The sequence below is a fragment of the Nuphar pumila genome, chromosome 6 (genome assembly GCF_984573655.1).
Source record: "Nuphar pumila chromosome 6, dmNupPumi1.hap1.1, whole genome shotgun sequence".
Lineage (NCBI taxonomy): Eukaryota > Viridiplantae > Streptophyta > Magnoliopsida > Nymphaeales > Nymphaeaceae > Nuphar > Nuphar pumila.
In genome coordinates, this window is record NC_143254.1 from 9,341,395 (window position 1) to 9,354,731 (window position 13,337).

At 37.0% G+C, this 13,337-nt stretch overlaps 2 non-coding genes across 2 annotated transcripts; both read right to left on the bottom strand.

Moving 5' to 3' along the window:
- Window positions 1–361: 361 nt before the first annotated feature.
- LOC149833880 (small nucleolar RNA SNORD25) lies at window positions 362–440 on the bottom strand. The gene has a single exon (XR_016432945.1). It is a non-coding gene; the product is annotated as a small nucleolar RNA SNORD25 (small nucleolar RNA).
- Window positions 441–2,189: 1,749 nt separating this feature from the next.
- Window positions 2,190–2,268, bottom strand: LOC149833881 (small nucleolar RNA SNORD25). The gene has a single exon (XR_016432946.1). It is a non-coding gene; the product is annotated as a small nucleolar RNA SNORD25 (small nucleolar RNA).
- Between the last annotated feature and the right edge of the window lie 11,069 nt (window positions 2,269–13,337).

The window sequence follows — 13,337 nt, forward strand, 5'->3', positions numbered from 1 at the left end:
TCCAGAGAGCCACAAAAAAAGAATAAAAGAAACCATGTCATAGTAGGGGACACCTCGCTACTGTTGAAGCCATGAAATGCAGCATAGATCGATTTCAAATACAAGATAGAATTAATCACCTTTGATTAAAATATCTTCCAATCTCTTTGATGTTCTTACTGCAAACCTCTGAAAGGCCGGGCTGAAAAAAGCAGTACCCAATTAGTGTAAATAGCCATAAGCAATCAAACAAGAACAAGGAACATAACAGAAACTAAACCAATAAGACAGCCAAAGGAAGCAATGTACTGCCAAATACTCCAAGAATACACGTTCAGGAAATCTATACATAGAGAAGTTCAATCCATCGTAGGCATAATTAAGCACCTCAGTCCCTTAGATATTCACTAATGCGATCATCTTCACAATCATAACAGGTCTATGAAATCATCACCGGTGCACTAACCATACGTCAGAATGCAGCAATAGCATTAAACGAGTAAGAAGGGAAATCCAAATAGGAAAAAAAAACCAACAAAATAAATGGGCAAAATAAAAACCCGAAAAGCAAAGCTTCAAAGAAGAAAAGAGGTGTCAGCTTCCTCAAAAGCATCTGAAAGCTCACAAAGTCACAAGCTTCTGGCAGTTGCACAAGAATAAGGAAGCTCTCACTCTTGCTTCAAGGGAACGAGTCAATTGGAAGAAAAACGATCCGAAATGACCAGATTAAAAAGCAATAGCTAAACCCGTAGTCCACAAAATAAAAGGAAAAAAAATAGTAGTAGCCATCAAACTATCATATAACACACACAAGATACACAAGAACAACCATCGAATATACTAAAGAGAAAAATATTGCTTATACCATAAGTCAGAATGCAGCAACCATTACAGGTCCATGAAATCATCACAGGTGCACTAACCATACATCAGAATGTAGTAATAACATTGAAGGAGTAAAAAGGGCACTCCAAAAAGAAAAAAAGAAACCAACAAAATAAATGGGCCAAAAAAAGCAAAAAGCAAAGCTTCAAAGAAGAAAAGAAGCGCCAACTTACTCAAAAGCATCTGAAAGCTCACAAGCTTCAGACAGTGAAACAAGATTAACCAGGAAGCCCTCACTTTTGCTTCAAGGAGTCAATTGAAAACCAAATGACCCGAAATGACAAAATTAAGAAGCAATAGCTAAACCCGTATTAAACAAAATAAAAGGGAAAAAATAGTAGCCATCAAACATCATAAACTGATGTAGCACCGCTCCATTCATCAGAAAGCAGCAGAACAAGAAACCACCTTCAGATAGACATAGACGAGGAACCATGAAACTTTACTATATATAGCTTCAAGGGAACGAGTAAAAAAGGAACTAAAAAGGATCCCTGTGACCAAATTAAGAAGCAGCAACATTGACTGCTAAAAGGAGAGAAAACAAAGCTTCTTTAGTACAATCAGTTTCTTTAAACGAATAAATTATGTCAAAGGATGCAAAGGAGTCAAAGAGACAAAACAAAGACAAAAGACAACAATCACGGGATAGATCCAGTAGGCATGGCATAAAGGATGACCTCACCTGTTGGCAAGGCCATTGACGACAAGCTCATTGACAACATAGCTGAGCACCCGATGCATGAAATTTCTTCCTGCCATTATAGTTTATACCTAAAACGTCTTCCAAACTTCCTTATTCTGCCCAGAGAGCTGATGTTGTTTTGGATTAGCAGCAATAAAAAACAACCATAAGAAATTCATAAAAGAAAACTTTTTACTAAAATATATAATGGGACGTTTGGTTGTGAACTTTTCCCAAAGACAGAAAATCCATACTGAGGTTGTCATGAAAAGAAGCACATTATCATTTTAACTAAGAGGCAGAATATTTAAAGCATTTTTTATTTACTTGTGTTACTAGATATTTTTAAATGAGCTTTTAAAGTTTTTAAAAATATATTTTTTAGGTTTACGTTTTGCACCTCAAGGCTTAGGCAATGCTTTTCTGAAAAGCCAGGCTGAAAGGCAGTTCTCAATTAGTGAGCGAGCAAAATCTTGGTCTCTTCCTGTTCAGTAACAAATTCTCCAGGATCATACATTGAGATGTTCAAGCAGCCTCGTCTTCCTCAATGGCAAAATTGTTGTAAAACAATTTAAAAGATGTTTAAAAAACTTTAGGAAATCTATAGATTAAGAAGTTCATGCAATACTATGTATAATTAAGCACCTCAGTCCCTTAGATGTTCATTACTGCGATCATCTTCGCGATCATTACAGGTCTATGAAGTCATCATCGGTGCAGTAACACACATGTCAACATTTAACAACACCATTCAACGAGTAGATGAGGCAACCAGAAAACCAAAAACAAACCATCCTATCAAAAGGTAAAAATCCCCAAAATAAAAGCTTTAAAGACTAAATGAGGTGTAAGCTTCCTCACAAGCATCTGAAAGCACGTAAAGTTGCAGACAGATGCAATAGAATAACACGGAAGTTGTCTCTGTCTCTCTTGCTTCTAGGGAACGAACCAATTGGATAATGGACGATCCTTAATGACTAGATGAAGAAGCATTTGCTAAACCCAAACACCAACCAAAGCAAAAAGACAGTTGGTCTATAAAGTTACGACTGTCTCAGATCACGAGAACCTCGAAATCGATATCCGAATATGTAAAAGGGAGGAGTTTTTTCGAGCCTCCTCGCCCGAAACCGAACTTAAAACCGTGGTCTTGCGTTGAGATTTTCCTTTTTTTCTCTCGATTGAGATGAAATCAAACTCAAGGCTTTATGTTTGGGCTTTCTGCGGTGAAAAACGACCTTTGAACACTAGTTTTTGGGCTAGGGTTTTTTCAGATGATATCGAATTCGATTTAGTTTTCAAGGGAAGGTTTTTGTTGCTCAGAGAGAGAGAGAGAGAGAGAGGCACCGTTGTTGGGTTTTAGGAAGGAAACAACAATTCTTCTCTCTTCCAGAGAACGTGCTTCACCGCTCGCTCGTCAATCATCGCGTTCCCACGAAAGCTATGAGGGCGTCCTATTAAGCATTTTATAGACTCGGGTAGAAACCCTAACCCCTGGAAATGGATGGTCAGGATCTAACGGTGTTCCAAAGAGTGAGGGGGAATGAGGTTCGCGCGATCCGAACCCGGATCGGTTCCGTTCCTTTTGACCCTATGGTTCTGAGAGGGTTGCAGTCGGTCGGTTCCAAAACCATCCAGACTCAGACCCTTTGGATGTAATCGGTTCAGATTCGGGTCTGATGTAATCAATACCAAATTCAATCAATCAACGAACAAAAAAACTAAGTGTGCCAATCAATCGAAAGAACGAAAAATTATAAATTTGGACTGTAAACCTACTTACCTCAGCTCAAACTGGACCATTGATAAAACAAAGTGTTCCAAGGTTGTAAGACTTTAAACTTATCACTTGTGACCTGCATGCACTACCTCTTGTATAAGTCGAAGCCCAACATAAACCTTGGGGTTGAGGGTCTTAGCCCAGCGTTGTAGGTAGGAGTGCCATCCGGTCTGGTTTACCCAGACCAAACCCTATAGGGTCCCAGTAAGGCGACAAATAAGAAGATCTGATTAAGACCCGGATTCGGACTCGAAGGTCCGATTAATACATAGACTCGGGTATAGTTTGTGAAACTTTATACCAGATCCGGGCCTGACCTGAGTTCTGATTAAGACCCATGTTTTTCAATGTAAAAATGATAAAAAAAATATTATTTTATCAGGTATGGTCCAGGTCTGGTTAGGGATGGCAGTGGACCGGGGGAAAGTGGAGCTTCGCCCCGTTTGGACCGGAATGAAGGGCATGAAACGGGGATGGACTTACGCTTTCCCCCACCCCGCTCCATCCCCGTCACGATCCCCGCCTTGCTCCATCCCCAATCTTTCTAAGGGATGACAATAGACCGAGGGGAAACGGGGCCATGCCTCGCCCCCATTTGGACCGGGGATGGAGGCAGGGTGGAAGTTAAAATCCATCCTCATACGGGGATGGAGGCTCGGATTTTGAGATGGGGCGGGGGTGGAGACCTTGTCCCCCACCCCGGTCCATTGCCATCCCTAGGTCTGGTTCATGTAGTTCTTATCGTGTCCAGGTATGGTTTCTTTTATAATAGACTCAGATTAGACCTAACTCCGTACCCGATACCTTACCCAAAAATCTGGTTCAATTCTGGTTCAAGAATGACTGATGTTGGTATCCAAAACAGTGTTGACTAAAATAGAGTATCACTTGCAAATGAATAACAAGAGTTTATTAGATTATGATATCCCAACCAACCATTGTAGAGAATGTACAAGATGTTTTTGGACATGGTGTGTTAATATTGATATTGTGCATGAGCAAGGGGTTGCAGTAAATGAGGAATAAAGTTATGCTTTTCAAGAAACTAGCAGTGTCGTAGATCAAAACATGGCTGACATAAACTTTGCTGATGGCCCAACAGGTACTTGAAAATCATATTTATATGGACATCTATGCGTGACAAAGACATAATAATGGATATTGTTGCAAAATATTCAAAAGTTGCAGAATGTTGTCAGTATCGGTATCGGTCCTGTGTCGTTTGGCCAATGATTCAAGTGAATAGGCTGGCCTCATTGAGATTTGAGTACACTGCTCAGGGCCTCAAATGAAAAAATATATATAACACTTATATTTCACATGTTGAGGGCCTTCAATGAAAAAAAAAATGAAGAAATATGGGCCTCCAATGAAATATGCCCAAGGCCTCAACAAAAGCACGAACATGAGCGTTTTTGCTGATGCCGACATCGTGGCCGTCTGTTTGCATTTTGGATGAATGCCCTGTGGTTTTGTTGACTTTTGAGCTTTTTAAAATGCAAATCGGATGGCCACAATGTCAGCATGAGAAAAAACACTCATGTTCAGCATGACCTGATCTGCTTTCTGCCTCAACTTCTTTTGAGCAGCCCCAATCAGCCAATATCGACACTCAAGTGAATCATTTTGAATTGGCTAAAAAATACAACAACAACTACAACTACGCCTTTATCCTAAAACAATTGGGGTCGGCAATATGAACCAAAAAAGTAAATTATTTTGGGTCTTTCACATGAATTGGTTAAAAAATAATTAAAAAATATTATGTGTCAATCAAAACATGATGTGTTATGGAGCAGATATGGACCGATACTGACAACAATGGTTGCTTTGAAAATCACAAGAATTATCATTGCCTTTAAGAGGCAAGGTGGTTGTTTTGGGAGGAAACTTAAAGGAAATGTTGCCTATTGTTCCAAAGGCATCTAAAACAATCACTATGCAGATAAAAGATTTGGCCTTTTGTGCATGTTTTGAAATTGACTCCAAACATGAGAGTGTTTGCAGATTTAGAGTATGCAGAGTGTGTCTTAACATGGGGAATGTATGTTGTTTATATTTGGATGAAACTTTAAATCATGTTCTAAAGAAATTATTGATTGATAAAGTAGACGATGATGTAGGCTTGTTTATGTTGATCACATTTGTTTACGGTGACATTAAATGTAATTATGATAATTATCAGTGGCTAATTGATAGGAGAATTGTGGCTACTACAAATAAAAATATTGATTTAATAAACAATCAACTGGTATTGCGTTTTGAGGGTGAAGAAGCAACCTACTACATTTTTTATAGTGTTGGTGAAGACTCTCAAAACTTATATCTAGAAGATTTTCTAAACACGTCGCCATATAGATTTCCACCACATAAGTTGGGGTTGAAGAAAGGTTGCTTGAATTTGCTAGGACAACAAATAAAGCACAAGGACAAACAATCCCCAGAGCTGGCATTTTTTTCCATATCCTCTTTTTGCTCACTATCAGTTATATGTTGCATTGTATCGAGATAAAGATTGAGAAATAGTTATAATATATGTTGACAATCACATATTTTTGTTCATGGAGGGAATGTGTACATAAAAAAATATAGTCTATATGGAAGTTATACTGAGTTGATTAAGTTTGTGAACTGTTTGTAATGTAGTTAGAAACAAATGCTATGGTAGAGTTGCAACATCTACTATAGTATTTCGAGTTCTTAAAATAAGGCCACTCAAGTGATAGTTAAGATGGTCGTTGAGACATCAGTTGTAAGTTTCTGCTATTATTCTTAACTTTTGTTGTTTTTTAGGGAGACCATCTTAATTCTACTATGTTTGATGCAACTGCCATGTCCCTAGAATCGCTTGTGGTCATGAGGACAATATACGTGGTCATGAGGACAGTATACCAAGTTAGTAATGTTGATACTCGCTGAACTGGAGCTGATTACATCTACTTATTTGGAGATTTTGAGTTGGTGTTTACCAAGAAAACTGTGGTGCAGAAGATAGATGAGTCTTTCTTTCACACACTCCATCGATCATTTAAGTTTGAAGCATTTGATTCAATTTTGATGTTCAACGATAAACAAATTATCTTGCCTCTATGTAACCCCTAACTTTCATATTTTTAATATAATGATGCGAGTTTTAGGTACAATTCATTGTTAATATGATAAAAAATTAGATTTTGGGAGGAGTGGACCGTCTAAATTGGGTTTGGATTAGATCCAATTTGATATGGGGCAATCATAATTTTTGGGCATGAGATGTACCCAGAATTTTTAGAAGAGGTAAAAGACTATTTTGGCAAGAGAGGAGCTTAAAAGATTTTGGTTTTACTGAGAATGACAATTTGGTAAATAGGTTTATAATTAAGGGCAGTTTTGGTATAGGAAGGATAAGTTGAGAAATTAAGCCAGCTATAAGGGCATAGTGGTAATTACAATAGGGACAGTTGTCATTAAGCTATACAGCTCAGCTCCCTCCCACTAGGTTATTTTGACAGGTTTTAAGAAGGATTATTTTGGATTAAAACAAGCTTAGTTAAAAACCTAATCTTATCTCTCTCATTACACATACCATCCCCCTCTCTTCATCTCTCTTGTCTCACTCTTCTCCTTGTCTCCCTCACCAACCCACACACTCTCCCTCTAATTTTGCTTTGTTCCCTCACACCTATCATGCTCTACTGGAGGAAGAGGGCTTGCATTATTCACGAATGTTGTTGGTGGTCCTAGCTGGCGAATTTTAGAGAGATTCACCAACTCTTGGGTGTTGATAATTCATAGTTTAGTGGATTTTTTGGTTTTCTTGCGATTATTAAGGTGCAATCCTCTCACTCCATGAAACTCTAGGGGGCATATAAGCATGTAAATGGCATTTTTTTGAAAGCATGCTAGCAATGAATGCTTTTTGCTGAGAAATTCGTGATATGCTACCTCATCTTATGAAGTTGACAAATCATGTTTAAATTGAAAGTTTTTGAAAATGTCGCATGCCCATGACATGTATGGTTATGTGGGTTTGAGCTTTGAAATCCAAGATTGAGCTTGTTTTCCATAGAAAATGTATATTGCAATTGTTTACCTCGTGTTTATGACAAGAAACTACAACCCCTACAGGCAAAGAGTAGACCCTTGGACTCAAAAGAGTCAACCTTCGAGACACTCGAATGTAGTTTTCTTGATATTTTGACTTCGGGTATGGGTTGTAAAGCCTGAGATTCGATGAATCAAGTTCTAAATAATTGTGTATGAACTTATGGTACCAGTATTTATTGTTTTTTAGTAATCTTTGTACAATGATACACTAATGTAATTTCAGGTGGTTCAAGAGAAACCTATTTTGTGCAACAAATGCATATTATGTGTTGTGTGTTGCATTAGGACGTGCGGACTCATTCTTTTCAATTATAGGGATTACAAGGATGGTAATACTAATTAAAAAAAAAGGGTATGAATATATACAATTGAAATTCTAAGATGATGGCCTTGACTGTGGCTTATGTGGGCATTGGCCCGTGGTAACAAGAGGGTACTACATGATGCGTAATAAATTAATACTTTAATAACAAGCTATATTGAATTAATGTTTATGCTCTATGGTTTTCTTATGGCTTAAGCCAACTTATCAGATGTGAACAATCATGTACCAACCTTGTGAAAGAATTTTTGAGAGAGTTGACTGAGCTCATGTCATTTGGATCTAAGGAATTCGTCCTCCACAACGGAGCATAGGGGATATTCGATTTCGATACTCAAGGTGGAGGTGGAATTGCTGCAGTATACCTAGTAGTGCAATATATCAATTATAGGGAGATGGATAAGATCATGAACTCTGAAGAGAGATGCCTTGATGAAGGGTCCTAAACTTTGGTGTAAGCATCATAGTGACTATTTGAGATTTCTAAATAAAATAAATGAATGAACACCTCTTACATGACCCATTGATGCCCATAGTACGGAGGGAGTGATGCACTCTTGGTAATTATAAACATGATCATAACAATAAATGCATATGTTGCATACTATATAATACAACAATAATTAAATGAAAACATTTAATAAAATACTCATGCATATAGGCAAACATGGCATAAGTTTAATTGTGTGCTCAGTGCCTAGCGGACCTGAGGGTCGACTGCTGAGTTGAGACAGTCGACAACTCTTGGGTTTTGGTATTATGTTCTACTCTGAAAGTTGACCCCTGAGTTGGGTGGGTCAACTTTTCTTGGTTTATGTTTAGTGTTACGTTCTAAGTTGACAATCGACACGTGTGTTGGGTGGGTCAACTTCTTTGTTTGTATTTGATGATTTTGTTGAGTCGAAGCTCGACTCTTAGGTTGGGAGAGTCGACTCTTCTTCTAAATTTGAGTTATGTTTGTTTTGAAGGTTGACTCATCAAGAGTTTCTTTTCTAATGTGAGTTCTCTTGAAGGTTGACACTTAATGAGTTGAGGATAAACTCTTCCTGTTTGAAAAATAGATTTTTGGCAAATTAACTTTTTCAACTAACTTGTTCTCATGATACTATCTTGTGACACTCGTGTCAAGTAGTTGGATCACACTGAGACATGTGTTGTCTCACACCTTCAATTGTTACTATTTTTAAGCCCCTAACGGTAGGCAAATGTGGTAGCGGAGGACACATGAACATTCATGGGCGTGAGCTCGGGACTCTTTCAGTAATTTTGGGAACCTTGTACATAGATGTACCTAATGATAAATATTTTGTATAAGATACAATTTGTAAAATGAACGACCCTTGTGTTTTGCATAAGTGTGTGAATTCTCTTGTGAATTTTGGATTCTGGGTTGAAAACTTGTATTTCAAAAGTAGTTTTAAAATAAAAACAGTCTTTTGTCGTGCTTTTGAAAAAGAGAAAGTAAAAAAAAAAAGAAAATAGTGAAAATTTTACATTGAATATCCTGATGTTTATAGGTACTATGTTGCATTTTGTGTTGTTTTATGCGGTTCATTAATCATTTTATTAAATTTGATGCATTTGCTCACGTCTGACGTGGTTGAATTAGATATCATAGGTATTGTCTTGCATGTTGATTCAATGGTTGAGCGAAAAAGGAGGGATGGTGATCGAATAGTTGCAACAAGGCATTTAACATTGTTGAATGATGTCTAAGATAGACAAATTACTTGTTTGATATGTTATAATAATGGATGTTGTGAAGTACATTGTTTTTTTAGTTAGTGTATTGTACAATTTGCAGGAATAAGATTATTAAAGTCACCTTATGGGATAAACTTTGTACCAGCATTGCTTTTGATGAAGTGGATCTCTGCTCACAACCTTATATCTTGGTTTTGACAACAATGAAGGTCACAAACTACTTGGGTGATAATTGACTTTTTAGAACCTTTTAATGCATAGTTTTTATGTATAGTGTTTATTATCCATCAATCTAACTTGGATGTTGTTTTTTTAAGCTTGTCTATTACATATTGTGTTGCTTGTAAACCCTAATATAACAATTGTTTTTGTACAATTGGTATTGCTTACTCAATTTGTTTCATTTGTAGTCACTTTTTGGTTTTGTTAAAGTCTTTATTGCTTTGCTGATTTCAATTATCCTATAACATAACAATGAAATAGAATCCACCATGCTCAAATGGCTGTGACAAAACTACCTGCTGGCAACACCAAATAGTCATTGGAGCTACGTCATTCACTTTTCCTCTACTGAGTCTATTTGTATCGCTGATCTATCGAAACAACCAGAAAGTTGTGTGGTGCCTAGTGTTTTTTTCCTTTCTGTTTTTTATATTGTTGCTTGTATAATACTTTATATTTGAAATGGTATATTGTTTCATTTGCATGTTATAGGATAAGATATATAAGATACGTGGAGAGATTGCACACATTCATATTAACAGGTTGCCTTAGTATGATGCATGCTCAATCTGTTTCGAAAAAAGTTGATGTGGACTATAGAACAACAAAAGCAGTTTGCACACATTGGCGATGTCTTAGCAAAAGCAAAAATTATTATTGCACATGTTTGCACGGTTGGACATTTTTTATTGGGTTTAACCTTGTGTTACCCAATTTTGACACAAGGCATTAGTGAGGAGGGGGTTACGTGGATGTGAAGGGTTCACATACGGTATGTGAGGAAGCAGATCAGGTCATGCTGAACATGAGCATTTTTGCTCATGCCGACATCATGGCCGTCTGTTTGCATTTTGGATGAATGCCACGTTGTTTCGTTGATTTTTGAGCTTTTTAAAATGCAAATTGGGTGCCCACGATGTCGGCATGAGCAAAAACGCTCATGTTCAGCATGACCTGATCTGCTTCCGGTATGTGAAGGGTTCACATACATATGAATGTTATGCATATAATACCCTATTCTCCTCGCACTATAAATTGAGGCATGCTTTCTTGATGAGTGCAACCAAGGAGCTCTCTTTCTCTCATTTGGGTTTAGAGTCCTGCTCATCATTGATTTGATGGCCTGAGCTCATCGTGGGCATTGATAGGATGAAGAGAACGCCGAGCACCCACGTTGATGTTCCTTTCAATCATTTTCACCATAATGGCTACCAGTATGTGTATTTTTAGTTTTTACATTCCAATTTAAGCCAATATTGGGTTATGAGCCCACGACGCTTTAAGCCAACATGGACACCTAAATGTAGGTATTGTCTGAGGGTTATCCTCACGAATAATACAAATGATGAGCTTGGGGTTACCATGTTTAATGGACAAGCTTCAAACATTATTGGATGTTGTGTTATAAACGAACACAAACACTGGTACTTTTGAAATAATGTTTTTTAAGAATGTATTGCTTTATGTGCATAGATGTCAACTAATGCATGTCATTTCAGGTTGTGCATGGTATAGTTTGATTGAAAGCTGAGCTCAACACAAAGACTGATGGCCAATCGTGCATTTGGAACACCCTAAGAAAGAAGTTCAACAATACAATATGTTGAAATTTAACTTGGTTTCAGTGAATAAGATTGAAGAAAGAAATGTTCATTGCAAAGTGACTCTAGATTTTGATAATAAGAGCATGGGATCAAGAAGTCATAATGACAGTTTCCTAACACTACCATCAACAAACTGAATCTTAGCATCAATCTTGGGGAAACAAAAACTATTTTGTGTTGTCCATCTATTACGTTGAACTTTGTACACCGGCTGAACTATGATGAAGACTACTATTACTGCACACAGGCCTATAGCTTCGTTTGTTGTGTGATTTGCCTGCATTTTTTGGGTTTTGTATTTGGACTACTTATGCCTGATGTTGGCTCTTGGGTGAACTTTTGTTGTCCATCTATTACCTTTAATTTTGTATGCTAATTGAACTATGGTGAAGACTGTAACTAGGAGTGTGAACATGCCTAGTTTACCCCGACGACCTGACCCCAACCAAACCATATACGGTCCGGCTATGGTGATAAATAAGAAGACCCGATTAAGACCTAGTGCGGACCCAAAGGCCCGATTAATACATGGACCCGGGTATAGTTTTTGAAAATTTATACCAGACCCCGACCCGGATTAAGACCCACAATTTTTCAATGTAAAAATGATAAAAAATATAATTTTACTGGGTTTGGTTCATGTAGTTCTTATCGGATCTGGGTATGGTTTTTCTTATAGTTTACCCGATTAGACCCGGGTCTAGACATGATACCATACCCGAAAATCTAGTCCAAATTTGGTTCCACCTAGATCTGAAGCAAACCCGGCCCGTTGACACCGCTAACTGTAACTGCATGCAAGCTTACAGTTTGTTTTGTTTTTTTTTGTAATTGACCTACCTATTGTTTGGTTTGCATTTCCTTTAACCTTATTTTTCGTGTGCGAACCATATAGCATGTTGGGTAGTAGCAGTGTTGTGAAAAGTGTTGAGGCGTAGCGAGGCGATCCACCAAAAACAGAGGCAAGGCATAAGCCTCGAGGCGTAAAACGTAAGCCTCAAATATTTTTTTTGAAAACTTTAGAAAAAGTATAAAAAATATCTAAAATTATAAATAAATAAAAAATACTTTATTGATGAAATAAAAATCAATAAGAAATAGAAAATCTCAAATAAGTACTAAAAAATATGAGATTAACATATAAAAGTAACTAAAAACTGATTAGAAAAATATGTGAGATTAACCAAAAAAAGTTAAAATATACTAAGAAATTGATTACATAACTGAAATAACTGGAAAATATATGAGATTAACCTACAAAAATCTTGTTGATCATGTCTTAGAAATCTTGTTGTAAAAAAAAAAAAAACTGCGCCTCGGGCCATGCCTTAAGGCACGTTTTTTATAACACTGGTCCATAGATACGGTATTTCTTGACTGGAACAAAAGTGAATATAGTCATTTGAAGCCGGGGTTTTGATCACAAGACTATGTACTTTATAATTGTAACCTATTGTATTAAGAACAAAATTGTTTTCATTGGATTCTCTTTGTTTTATTTGTTACACATGAAAAAATCATTACTGTAGGTTCTTTGTTGTAATATTCAGTCGTTTTGTCCAGTCTTTTTTTTTCTGTTTTTAATTTGTCTTTTTAGGCTTATGTGTTGTAATGTTTTTCAAGCAGGAGGAACGGGCGGTGCATCTAGTGCAGATGATAGATTCAACAGGAATCAAACCATTCAAGATTGATTGCTTCCTTATTTAAAAAACTTTATTTCTCCAAATTGTTCCATTTAACAAACTTCATAAAACCTTCAACTGAGACCAGACCTGGATAATGCTAGATGAAGATGAAAAAAGAAAATGATAAATAGAATTCAATAGTGACATTCCTGCTTCAATCATGAGACACACAGGAGGCAATTAAAATCTTGAAGATAAACAAAGAAACTGTGTAATTTGCAAAATGTAAAACAACTGGAAAAGAAAGCAGTAATCCAACTCAAATCCGATGGCTATCACTGCATCAAGTTCTTAATTTTACTGCTCCACCAGTAGGTGCACGCGCAAATGGACCGGGTTTGGTATGACCTTTGATCCATGTCTCACACCTCATTCTCAGGTACAG